At 45.9% G+C, this 14,289-nt stretch overlaps 1 long non-coding RNA gene across 1 annotated transcript; it reads left to right on the top strand.

The window, feature by feature from the left end:
- The first annotated feature begins 9,282 nt into the window (after positions 1-9,282).
- LOC122926501 lies at positions 9,283-12,967 on the top strand. Its single transcript, XR_006387680.1, has 3 exons — positions 9,283-9,366; positions 10,044-10,176; positions 12,501-12,967. It is a non-coding gene; the product is annotated as an uncharacterized LOC122926501 (long non-coding RNA).
- The last annotated feature ends 1,322 nt before the right edge of the window (positions 12,968-14,289 follow it).

Here is a 14,289-nt window from a genome sequence, read left to right as displayed (position 1 = left end):
CAATCTAACCATCACCTCATCCCGAAAAAGATCAGCCCCTACCTAAGACAATTGCCCAAAAATATAAAAAAATATGGCTATCAGACTATGGAGACACTAAAACATATACAGGTCCTTCTAAAAAAATTAGCATATTGTGATAAAGTTCATTATTTTCTGTAATGTACTGATAAACATTAAACTTTCATATATTTTAGATTCATTACACACCAACTGAAGTAGTTCAAGCCTTTTATTGTTTTAATATTGATGATTTTGGCATACAGCTCATAAAAACCCAAAATTCCTATCTAAAAAAATTAGCATATCATGAAAAGGTTCTCTAAACGAGCTATTAACCTAATCATCTGAATCAACTAATTAACTCTAAACACCTGCAAAAGATTCCTGAGGCTTTTAAAAACTCCCAGCCTGGTTCATTACTCAAAACCGCAATCATGGGTAAGACTGCCGACCTGACTGCTGTCCAGAAGGCCATCATTGACACCCTCAAGCAAGAGGGTAAGACACAGAAAGAAATTTCTGAAGGAATAGGCTGTTCCCAGAGTGCTGTATCAAGGCACCTCAGTGGGAAGTCTGTGGGAAGGAAAAAGTATGTCAGAAAACGCTGCACAACGAGAAGAGGTGACCGGACCCTGAGGAAGATTGTGGAGAAGGACCGATTGAGTCTGGAGTAGAAACATCCAGAGCCACCGTGTACAGGCATGTGCAGGAAATGGGCTACAGGTGCCACATTCCCCAGGTCAAGCCACTTTTGAACCAGAAACAGTGGCAGAAGCGCCTGACCTGGGCTACAGAGAAGCAGCACTGGACTGTTGCTCAGTGGTCCAAAGTACTTTTTTTGAATGAAAGCAAATTTTGCATGTCATTCGGAAATCAAGGTGCCAGAGTCTGGAGGAAGACTGGGGAGAGGGAAATGCCAAAATGCCTGAAGTCCAGTGTCAAGTACCCACAGTCAGTGATGGTCTGGGGTGCCATGTCAGCTGCTGGTGTTGGTCCACTGTGTTTTATCAAGGGCAGGGTCAATGCAGCTAGCTATCAGGAGATTTTGGAGCACTTCATGCTTCCATCTGCTGAAAAGCTTTATGGAGATGAAGATTTCATTTTTCAGCACGACCTGGCACCTGCTCACAGTGCCAAAACCACTGGTAAATGGTTTACTGACCATGGTATTACTGTGCTCAATTGGCCTGCCAACTCTCCTGACCTGAACCCCATAGAGAATCTGTGGGATATTGGGAAGAGAAAGTTGAGAGACGCAAGACCCAACACTCTGGATGAGCTTAAGGCCGCTATCGAAGCATCCTGGGCCTCCATAACACCTCAGCAGTGCCACAGGCTGATTGCCTCCATGCCACGCCGCATTGAAGCAGTCATTTCTGCAAAAGGATTCCCGACCAAGTATTGAGTGCATAACTGAACATAATTATTTGAAGGTTGACTTTTTTTGTATTAAAAACACTTTTCTTTTATTGGTCGGATGAAATATGCTAATTTTTTTAGATAGGAAATTTGGGTTTTCAAGAGCTGTATGCCAAAATCATCAATATTAAAACAATAAAAGGCTTGCACTACTTCAGTTGGTGTGTAATGAAACTAAAATATATGAAAGTCTAATGTTTATCAGCACATTACAGAAAATAATTAACTTTATCACAATATGCAAATTTTTTGAGAAGGACCTGTATATTTTTTTTGTTTCAAAAATGCTATTATTGTGTTAAATGTAAAAATAATAAAACGAGTAGACATATTAGATATCACTGCATTTGTAACAACCTACTCTATAAAAATACCACATGACATAACTCCTCGGGTGAACATCGTTAAAAAAATAAAATAAACGTGTAAAAAAAGAGCCATTTTTTGTCCCCTTACTTCACAAAAAGTTTAATAGCAAGCGATCAAAAAAGTCATATGCACCCTAAAATAGTGCTAATCAAAATAAAAAAAATAGGGCTCTCAGACTATGAAGACACTAAAACATGATATTGCGTAAAACTTACATAAATAAAAAATGTACATATTAGGTATTGCCACGTCTGTAAAGACCGCCTATATAAAAATATCACATGACCTAACCCCTCAGATGAACACTGTAAAAAAAACGAGACCCTACCTAAGACCATCACCCAAAAAAAAAATAGGGCTCTCAGAATATGGAGACACTGAGACATAAATAAATTTAAAAAAGTATACATTAGGTATCGCCGCATCCGTAACAACCTGCTTTATAAAAATACCACATGATCTAACCTGCCAGATAAACATTGTAAATAACAAAAGCAGTGCCAAAACAGCTATTTTTTGTTATCTTACCTCACAAAAAGTGTAATATAGAGCAACCAAAAATCATATGTACCCTAAAATAGTATCAACAAAACTTTCATCTTATCTCGTAGTTTCCAAAATTGGGTCTTTTTTTGGGGAGTTTCTACTCTAGGGGTGTTATACTAATCATAATTTTCATCCTGCAGTCCGATGCTGCATAAGGTCAGAAAACGATCCCATGCACTGACAGAGGGCACCGCACATGCGCGAGACGTCGGAAAACTAAGCCTAATTGCGGGCTGTCACTCAAAGGCAAGAGGGAGTGTGGTTACCTTGACTTGAAGAAAGGAGGCCACTGCCCCCTTGACTTCACACTGAAATGCAAAATAGCGCGGACAGAGGATAAAAATTGTTTTCTGACCTTATGCAGCATTGAACTACAGGATGAAAAATATGATTAGTATCACACTGCGGGCTACCCTGAGGTACTACTGGCGGGTTTACATGCATTTAGGAGGTGACAGGTTCCCTTTAAAGCCACAGTTTGAAGCGTCATTGTCATTTCCCACATTGACAACATGAGAATAATTACATCTCCAAAAGCAATAAAATTCTCATAAGTACTAATGCAACTGTTTTATATAAAGGTAATGATTAAATAGTTAAAAGCTAATAATACTAGATTTTTAACATAAACAAGCATGGGAGTGGTTTTCTTTGGTAAACAAATTGTGGGATTTTACTAGTTATACGACGTAAAGTCATGATTTTAGTAAGACACGGAGGCGAGTATTGTTATTCTCTTTCTTTACTAAAATTATAGCAGCAAATACACAGGAAGAGAAAAAAAGTGCCCTGGTAACCAAGGCAACCAGCCACTCCCCCGGACCAGCCGGTATAAGAACCAGCTCTACCACACAGTCCTCCTCTTTCTTTGTAACCCATCACAGCGAACAGGAAGAACAAACAACTGGAAACTGTGGAACTCCAATAAACTTGGCAGACACTTGACCGCATCAACCGGAAACTGAACAGTCCTGGCACGGTTTGTCAACGTAGAACTAATCGCCAGGTAGCGAAAACGAAGGAACATCTGGAACTGCGAATCCTGGAGGTACTTCTGGAACTGCGAAGTCTGGAGGTATCAACCTAAAAGGCAAAAAGACAAGACGCGGTGACTCAACACCGGCCTACTACGGAAGGAACCTCTCAGGCATGCAACTGGCAATACAGAGAATATCATCAATAACCACAACGCATCATGCATAGAAGTAGTTACCATACCCAAGACCAAACAAGGGTGGGAGCAGAAAAAACAGGGAGGGGCAATACTCGCCTCCGTGTCTTACTAAAATCATGACTATACGTCGTATAACTAGTAAAATCCCACAATTTTAGAACAGACACGGAGGCTCGCGACCAATCGGCCGCCCTGAGGATATCCTGCAACTGAGCCCCAGAAGTCAACATAGAAGTGGCCGAAGCGCTACGCGTGGAATGAGCCGTAAAGGTGGAAGTGTCTACCCCAGCCAGAGAAAGAATGCACTTGACCCAACGGGCCAAGGTGGTGGTAGAAACAGGGGCTAAGGGAGCGCGATAGGAGAGGAAAAGATTCGGACAGGTAGGAGAGCGGTGCGCCTGAGTCCTAATCTCATACTCACAAAGGCATGCGACTGGACACAAGTCAGGCCTAGCCGCAAAAGTCGGGTAAGAGACCGAACGAGAGGAAGTCTTCATGCGCCTAGAAACTATAAAGGATACCCCATCGGGCGTGAACGACCTAGCCGCAAGGTCCAGAGCCTGGACGTCGGAAACCCGCCTGCAAGACACCAAACACAGGAGGGAGACAAGCTTGGCCGAAAGTTGGCGCAAGGAAAGATCTGTGTTAGAAGGCCAGGGCGAAAAAAGCAACAGAACCAATGAAACGTCCCAGGTAGTTGTATACTTAGGCTTAGGGGGACGAGACAGCCGTGCACCCTTAAGAAGACGGCACACTAGGGAATGTTGTCCAACTGGACGACCATCGAAACCTTGGTGGGCTGATGAAATTGCAGACCGATACACGTTGATGGTCCGGTAGGCCCGGCCCTCCTCGAACAAAGCCGTCAAGAGACTAAGGACGGCCGGAACAGATGCTGATACGGGATCCAAGTCCCTTCCCATGCACCAACTAGCCCAAGCCTTCCAGGCGGAACGATATGCGCGTCTAGTGCCGGTGGCCCAAGCGTTGGCCAGTAGGCGTCTAGTAGAGACCGGAGGTCCCCGGAGTTCCCCGGAGATCCCGAGATCCTCCAGGCCAGGAGAGACAGGGAGCCCCCCATCAGAAGGGGGTGAGACTGACCGAGGGGGCCTAAGATCAGGTCCGGAAGGGCCGGCAACAACCTGGGGATATCCACCGTCAACTCCAGGAGCTGAGGGAACCACGCCTGAGACCTCCAAAACGGAGCCACCAAAACCAAATCGGCCAACTGGCATCTGACCTGAAGGAGAACCCTGGGAATGAGGTCAAAGGGGGGGAAAGCATAAAGGAGCGTGTTGGATCAATCCTGGAGAAAAGCGTCCACCGCTTCCGCCGCTGGATCCGGCCTCCAGCTGTAGAACCGCGGAAGAGGAGGCCCAGAAGGTAGTCCGCACGGACAACCAGATTCTTGGAAAAGCAATAGTTCCAAAAATCCTTCGCCAAACGCGCTAGCAAGGCGGAGCGAGTGCCGCCTAAGTGGTTGACATACCTCACAGCGGACACGTTGTCCATGCGGAGGCGAATGCAAGCATTCACCTTGTCGCTCGTAAAACTCCAGATCGCAAAGGATCCGGCTAGCAATTCCAGGGCATTGATATGGAGGTTGGACTCCTCCTGAGACCATAGGCCCCCGTGGACACCACGTCGCAGTGAGCACCCCATCTGAGTAGGCTGGCATCGGAGTCCACGGTGAACTCTGGGCGAGAGCCAAAAATGGCCCTGCCGTTCCAGGCCGACAGGTTGTGGATCCACCAAGACAGCTCGTCTCGTGTCTCGGCATCCAATGAGATGACATCTGCATAGAAGGAACCCCCCCGAAGGTGGGCGATCTTCAAGCGCTGAAGGGCCCGATAGTGGAGGGGCACTGGGAAGACCGCCTGGATGGATGCCGAAAGGAGGCCGATTATGTGGGCCAGATAGCGTAGGGAAACATGGGGGCGCCGTAAAGTACGTCGCAACTCCTAGCGAATGGCGCGCACCTTTTCCAAGGGAAGGCTGAGAGACTCGGACTCCGAATCCACCAGGAAACCCAGGAATTCCATGCGCCTGGACGGTGACAGGCCTGACTTCTCCCAATTGAGCAGGAAACCCAGCTGCGAGAGGAGGTCTGTCGCCCACCGAAGGTGGGACAGTAGCGTATCCCTGCTTTGGGCCATTATAAGGATGTCATCCAGATAGACAATGAGACGGACACCCCTGGCCACTACCGGCCGCAGGAGCTTGGTGAAACCCCAAGGAGCGGAGGAGAGGCCAAAGGGCAGACAAGTAAAACGCCAGGTCTCCCCGTTCCAGAGAAACCTGAGAAGGTCCCGGGACTGAACCGCAATCGGGACCGTAAGATAAGCATCTTGGAGGTCCAGCTTGACCATCCAGTCTCCAGTCTCCCGGGAGAAGAAGGTCCTGCAGGAGATGGATGCCCTCCATTTTGAAGTGCCGGTAGCGCACTAGAGCGTTCAGGGTGCGGAGGTTGATAACCGGGCGCATCTGACCTCCCTTTTTCTCGACCAGAAAGATGTTGCTTACTACCCCGGGGAAGAGGTGAGAGCATGCTCCACGGCTCCTTTTTCGCATAGGGTGGAGAGTTCTTCCTGGACCAAAGCGCGGTCTGCTGCGGAAAGAACAATTGGGTGGGGGCGCGAAATGTGGTCTGGAGAAGCAATTAGCTCTATCTGGAAGCCCTGGACCGTGGAGAGGACCCAACTGTCCGATGTAATAGTCTGCCAGGCAGGGAAAATTTTTTGGAGTGTGCCCCCTACAGGTGGATTGAAAGAAACATGAGGAAACGGCAATCTTACCATACGGGCATCTAGATCCGGGAGTGCCTCTGAAACCTTGGGAACGCCATGGTCTTCCACGGGAAGGGAAGAACGGGGTTTGTTGGCGTGAGTCCTGGTAGGAGGATCCTTGGAAACCAGGTGGTTGGGAGAAGGAGCCTCGTCCCCCGGTACGGGCCTGGTAGGATGAACGGCCGGACAGGCGGCCCCTGACACTGCCGGCCCTGGAAGAGACCCGTCCCTGACACACCCTCCTCATGGAGGATTGCGCCTTATCCAAGGCTGTGAAGGCACCTACGTAGCGACCCAGATCTTTAATAAACGAGTCCCCGAATAAGAGGCCCTGGGCGTCCTTGCCCGGTTCAGTGAGGGCGAGATTTGCCAATTTGGGTTCTATTTTAAATAAGATGGCTTTTCGCCTCTCGATGGACAGAGATGTATTGACGCTACCTACAATACAAATCGCCCGCTGCACCCAACCCCGGAGATCCTCCGGATCCACTTGCCTATTTTCCACTCTTGGGGACTCCGCCAGGTCAAATAATTTTGCCAGGGGCCCAAAGATGTCAAGCAGCTTGTCCTGGCAAGCTTTCAACGCAGAATCCAGGCCATTACGTGGATTCCAGCCCAGTTTTGCAAGAAATTGTGTCATTTTGGGATCCACGGTAGGGGTATCACACACTGTATTGGGGATAATTGGTCTAGGGCACTCAGCCTTAAGCTTATTACGCGCCGCTTTGCTAAGCGGACGACGGACCCAATTTTCCAGATAACTGGATACGTGCTCCGCAGGGAGCCATTCCGCCGACCTGGGATGGTGTAAGGCATTAGGATCAAAAAGCGGGTCCCCAAAAGGGTCTAAAAGCGCACCTTCCGTAACAACAGAAAGATCGCCCGGTGCGCCAGAAGGGCGTACGGCTAGAGGCGGAGGGTCAGAGGGACCCGGGCCCTCTGTTTCTGTGGCGTCCCCAGAATCGTGAGTGTACTCATCCTCAGCCTCCTCACTAGACCCGATTTCTGAGTCGGAGTCGCTCTAAAATTGCGCTCTGGCGCATTTCCACTGCTGCGCCCGTTCCGCCTGGCGTGGTAAGGCTCTTTTGCGTACCTGCGGCACACTATCCTGTGGGTGAGACAAGTCACCGGTCATAAGGGTTCTGGAGGCCTGAGTATCCTGTTGGGGCTCATTCACAGCAGTGGATGAGGTAAGCCCAGAGGGTGACCCCTGCGCCACAATTCTGCACGTCACCGGAGTGGGCCCGGAGCGCTTGAGACAGGGTATGGGAGATAGTGGCTGAAACAGAGCCCATAGCAGAAGCAATGGCATCCGCCACCGCCTTCTGAAAGAATGAGGCAGCATCAAGGACCGGAGCAATGCCGGTGGAGGATGGGGCATTAGACAAACCAGCCAGAGGGATATTAGGAGGAGCACCATCCCCAGGGGGAGAAGGGTTAATGGACGGGTCAGACATGACACAGACAACCCTTAATATGGCCACAACTAAGGAGACCTAACTGAAGCGATGGCACTAAATATGGCCGCAAACAAGTAGACCTAACTGAACAGGGGAGCAGGGTCAGCAGGGCACGGCAGGCAACAGATGAATCCCCAAGATGGATGCTGAAGTCACGCGAGACTTCCGGCCAGCGGGGAGTGCGCATTGCCGTGATCTCGCGAGACTTCCAGTGCAACCGCCGGAGCCATGGCGAGATTACTCGGGATGGAAGCGGAGAGGGGGGAGAGGCAGGGAGACTAACTTAGAACAAAAGGAAAGACCCCACCTGGCGAAACAACGCACAGGCGGAACCGCAAGACGGCTAACAATACAGCCGATCGCACACACTGTAAGGAAAAAAACAAAAGTCAGGTAAACGATATTACGATATTACACAGGTGTAATGACAGATACTCATCTTCCTGTGAGCAGCAAAGAAAGAGGAGGACTGTGTGGTGGAGCTGGTTCTTATACCGGCTGGTCCGGGGGAGTGGCTGGTTGTCTTGGTTACCGGGGCACTTTTATCTCTTCCTGTGTATTTGCTGCTATAATTTTAGTAAAGAAAGAGAATAGCAATACGAAGCCTCCGTGTCTGTTCTAAAATCAGAGATTACAAAGGCGGAGAACCTACAACTTCCTCACCGTAGTAGTCCCAGTTTCAGGCCTCATACACATGACCGTATTTATTTTGCGGTCCCCAAAAAACGGATCTGCAAAAAATACAGATGACGTCTGTGTACATTCCGTATTTTGCGGAATGAAACAGCTGGCCCCTAATGGAACAGTCCTATTCTTGTCCGTAATGCGGACATTAATTAATTAATTAATTAATTTATTTATTTTATGCACTTATATAGCCCTACTATATTCTGCAGCACTTTACAGACATTAGCATCCAACTGTCCCCAAATGGGGCTCACAATCTAAGGTCCCTATCAGTATGTCTTTGGAGTGTGGGAGGAAACCGGAGTCCCCTGAGGAAACCCACGCAAACATGGGGAGAACATACAAACTCCATGCAGATGTTGTCTTTGGTCAAATTGGAACCTAGGACCCCAGCGCTGTAAGGCACCAGTGCCCCCATTATAGTCAACGGTGACATAGCGGCAATCGGGGGCACATGTGAACTAGGGCTAGGATGGATCCGACAGGCTGTTCACAAGCCGGAACTGCCTGCCGGACTAAGGAACAAACCTGGCCTAAATCTTTAAGTGTGTATTGATCCCACTACTTAGTCAATCAATCATGCTATTTAGACATCTATCTCCACCCATAAACATATTATCTCGATCACTCCAAGTTGACACCAGTGAAACTGCATGCTTAACTGAACTGGAGAGAAGCCAACTGAAAGCAGATACCAAAAATGTATATATCTACTTTGGCCATTTTATGAGGATCCTAGTTTTAGAATAATCACAGGTAGTCTGTAATTTTTTTAAGTGTAATTAACCTATGCCAGCATTTGTATTTCTTATAACCAATTTTTGTATTTTGTCTTTTGCAGCTGTGAGACATACTTTTTGGTCCCTGAAAATTATAATAATGGGTAGAGATAAAATGAAGTCCACATCTAGAGTCCACAATAGTAAGTGAAATAAGTCATAACATATAAAATCTTGCATGCGTTTTTAACATCTTAAAGTGGTTCTTCAATTTGGACTTGTTAGAAAGGTTCCTTGACAATAAGCTGTTTACAAAGTGTCCTCCCGTTGGGACCCCCTGTGATCTGCTATGATCAGCTGTTATCTATGGGGAAAACTGGCACACATATCTGTTTTGGCACATTTAGATGCGCCAAGTGAGGAGTCAATTATCGGTCAGGAACCATTAATACCTAACAACTGCCTACTCGTAAATGATGGTGAAGAGCAGTATTAGAATGCAGTGATCACTTCCACTGTATGGAGAGGAGCCATGGTATTATGCAGTGCCCATTCAAATCAATATGTTATTCACACAATGCAGGACAGGAAAGGTCCTTCTGAGTAAAAAAATGTTCTTTGTGACTGCTCTTCACTCTGACCAAGAGATAAACAGAGGGCACTTTGATATTAACTCAACATTCCCTAATTTAGTGTTGGTATTTGGTTTGAAAGTACGTTTTTTAAAACTGGACAACCTTTAGGTTTATTTTTAGCCCCCATAAAACACTTTAATGTACCTTTAGCCCCCATATAACACTTCAACATATCTATGAAGAAATGATGAATGCAATGCACACTGATGACCCTTGTATCAACTTATATTATTTTATTATTTTAGTTGCTCATCAATTTTTGTCCAGCCTAAAACGTAAACAAAAAAAAGGTGAAACTACAGATGGAAGTGATGGAAAAGCACCCACAGCAAAGAAAACCCCTCCCCAAATGCACATGAATTTAAAAAGTGACAAGAGGTAGGTGAGCTTAAAAAACCACTATGCCTTCAAAATGCTTTGCACAACCAAATGAACAATGTGCCAAAAAGTACTATGCTTTTTATTAATGTTTATGTCCATTATTTAGTTTTTAAATATATCTGGATAAAGGTATTGGCTGCAGGTACCTCTAGGGGGAGCTTTTTGAATATGGATTAAGGCAATTAGCATAGAACACAATAGGAGCGATAGTCTGTACACGGTGAGCTCCCCCTAGTGGTAGCCACTGTAACAGTGACACAGGAAGCAGGGAAAGCAATCAAGTGCTGAATATTCTTATCAGGAGCACTATAGATTATTGAATTTAAACTCTTAGGTTGAAGGTTCTGATAAGCAAGAGAAATCCCACATAGACAATAAAACTGACTAAGGCCTCTTTCACACTTGCGTTGTCTGGATCCGGCATGTACTCCACTTGCCGGAATTACACGCCGGATCCGGAAAAACGCAAGTGTACTGAAAGCATTTGAAGACGGATCCGTCTTCAAAATGCTTTCAGTGTTACTATGGCACCCAGGACGCTATTAAAGTCCTGGGTGCCATAGTAGTAGTGGGGAGCGGGGGAGCAGCATACTTACCATCCGTGCGGCTCCCGGGGCGCTCCAGAATGACGTCAGAGCGCCCCATGCGCATGGATCATGTGATCCATGCGATAACGTCATCCATGCGCCTGGGGCGCCCTGACGTCACTCTGGAGCGCCCCGGGAGCCGCACGGATGGTAAGTATGCTGCTCCCCACTCCCCACTACAGTTTACCATGGCTGCCAGGACTTTAGCGTCCCGGCAGCCATGGTAACCATTGAGAAAAAGCTAAACGTTGCATCCGGCAATGCGCCGAAACGACGTTTAGCTTAAGGCCGGATCCGGATCAATGCCTTTCAATGGGCATTCATTCCGGATCCGGCCTTGCGGCAAGTGTTCCGGATTTTTGGCCGGAGCAAAAAGCGCAGCATGCTGCGCTATTTGCTGCGGCCAAAAAACGTTCCGTTCCGGAACTGAAGACATCCTGATGCATCCTGAAGGACGGACTGTCCATTCAGAATGCATTAGGATAATCCTGATAAGTATTCTTCCGGCATAGAGCCCCGACGACGGAACTCTATGCCGGAAGACTATAACGCAGGTGTGAAAGGGCCCTAAATCTAGCATGTTCTTGTAGGGTAGGAGGCCAGGTTGATGATGGAAAGAGGGTTCTCAAATGTGGTAGAGATGTAAAAGAAGGAGAGGGGGCCTCTGAGTGACAGAGGAAGTTGGTTGACACTGAAAGCTGTAAGCTACTTCTTGCTCCAAAAAGTTATCTGGAATATACAGTTCAAGGCCGTCTTAACACATTTGTGGGCCCAGTGCAGAAGTTTTAATAGTGGCCTCCCCACCTTTCTGAACATTTTCACATCCTTTACAGTAGTGATGCTGCCTTAGTCCCCCCACACAGTAGTTATTTCACCTTACTGCCCCCTCACGTTTGTTATGCCCTCTTAGTTTCTCCTCACATTAGCTATGTTCCCAGATGCCACCCTTTAGAGTAAGAATTACATAGTTACATAGTTAATACGGTTGAAAATAGACATAAGTTCATCAAGTTCAAACAAGGCATATGTGGGTACGAGAATCCCAGAAGGAAGTGAGACTCAGATTTTTACACATTTTCATAAGCATGACCCTTTAGTGCTCCTGACACAATAGTATTGCCCCCTACGGCCCCCTTTACAATAGTTTTGACCCCTCAGTGCTCCCCTTATAATAGCGTTGCCCCCTTAGTGCCCCCTCACAATAATGCTGCCCCCTCATAATAGTGAAGAGCCTGTAGTTTTAATAAAATAAAATAGTAATCACCTAGCCTCCTTCCCCTGATCCCCTGATGAATGGAACACATTATCCCCCAGCGCGTGCGCTCTCCTGCTCAGCAGGCATGATGACGTCACTGTATCACACCTGCTGGGGAGAACACAGGCCTATGAATCGTAGAGCAGGCAACTGAGGGCTCCCTGCTTCACCAATCTATTCCGATGTATACACTGGCAATTGAAATCAGGACATACCGCAGCCTTCACGGGACCGTGGGACGGAATCTGAAATCTAGAACTGTCCCACTGGATGTGGGACGAATTGGGGGCTTTGATAGTCATGTGACTTGCATGTGGACCCTGTGCTTTTGCACAATTTGATCTATGGTTAAGGCAGCAATGAAACAGTTTAGTAGTAACTCACTGCATAGGTTGCTGATGCTTGCTATATCTGTATTCTATTGACTACGCTACATCACTGAATGAAAACTTATTTGTATATTTTGCCTCTGTTCGCAGTTAGTCGAGTTATACATCCTGATGATCTGAACACTGTACCAAGAACAGGAATTCTGTATTTTTATAACTTGGACATTTGCATTCATAGCTGGAAGATCATTATGTTACCAGGATGGGTCGTTACCAGGCCGTAAGGATGGGTATCTTCGCATTAGGGTCTTTGGCAAGTCTACCCCTACGGGCATCATATGGTAAAACTAGTGCATATGGTACAGAATGAGATTCTGACTGGTTACTATGGGCAATTTTTCATAGATGAAATGATTTTTATCTGTATCTCTGTAATGATATTTCATTCTTGTATATATGCTGACTTTTTTTTTTATAAATCAATAAATTGACAACTGCAATTAGGATGATAAATGTATAGGCTGACATGTTTACTTTGACTTGATATTTTTTACACTTTCTATTCTGTACTGTAAAGGACTTTTGTAGACTATATTTTAATAAATGCATATACAAAAGTAGGAATCATATTTGGTTTCTCGATTTTTGTTTTTCAGACCATAAAACACAATGGGGCACATTTACAAAAAGTTGATTTAAAGGAAATGTGTCACTAAACATTTTATCTGCCAGTTAAAACCAGATAGTGACAGTGAAAAAGCATGAGGGAGGAAGAAGAAAGGTGCTCACATGATCCTGAGAGGAAGTGGGGGTGGGAGGGCTTGTCCTGATTGGGTCCCAGGCTGACAGACAACCTGGATGAGCCAATCAGTGCTGTAGCAGGCAGTCAGGTGCCCTTGCAGAACGTCATTCTCTGTTGGGCTGTGAATAAGGGTGGATGAGCATTGTCAGCCAGAAAAACGAGCTGAGGGACGGCTTCTATTCTACTGCCTGGAAAAAAGAAAGGAAACACGGAAATTAAATAATACACAAAACTATTTTACGTGTTTTACCATCAAGACAAAACATGTAGCATTTGAAATCTCAATGGCCATACCTGAAATACTAGTCCAAACTCCAGTCAGGCCATCTTCACATAGTTCATTTAATTCTTTTTGGTTTAGGTTTTGAAACCAGCATATATTTGTCTAACAATACAGAGTAGAGAAATAAAAGTGACATAATAGGCATAAATTCATCTCAAACAGAGAGGTACTGGAATCCATCAGTGACTCTGAACGTACATCAACAATGAAGAATGTATATCTCAATTATGATCATCTTCCAGTTGAGAACGTACTTGGATTGGGATGGAATGTAGAGAATTACAAGTTCTTCTTTGAAGTACCTATTGAAGTGAAAGTTGCAACTAGACTTACCATTCTTTCCGCAGTGGCTTCTATATTTGATCCATTAGGATTCTTGGCCCCAGTAATCCTCAGAGCAAAAGAAATACTGCAAGACAGAAGTTGGGATGGGACGAGCCCATATCTGAAAATTTGAGGCCAGAGTTGAATAGGAACTTGACAAGAAAGGAAAACGTCTCACTACTCCACTCAAGTTGTTCTACTTGAGAGTGATAAAAGACACTTGGAAGTTGAGAACCTGTTGGAAAATTCCTCAAATTCATGTTTAAATCCTACAATTAAGAACTGGCCAGCTAAGACCTGTCCTAGGCTGCTAATATAGCTTGTGTGTTTAAACAGCTAGACCTGACAATAACCTTAGTACAGTTCCTATGTTTATAAATTAAAGGGGTTATCCGAGTTATTTTTTTGTTCTTTCTATGTTCCTAACTAGGCAAATATATTAACTTTACAATTAACTCACTTTATCTGCAGTGCCTGGTTTATCAGATTTGACTGAGGGTCACATGACTTGTGATGTCAGCTTCTCTCCC

Source organism: Bufo gargarizans, chromosome 2 (assembly GCF_014858855.1).
Source record: "Bufo gargarizans isolate SCDJY-AF-19 chromosome 2, ASM1485885v1, whole genome shotgun sequence".
Lineage (NCBI taxonomy): Eukaryota > Metazoa > Chordata > Amphibia > Anura > Bufonidae > Bufo > Bufo gargarizans.
The sequence above is the reverse complement of the archived record's forward strand: the minus strand, read 5'-3'. Positions and strand labels throughout refer to the sequence as shown.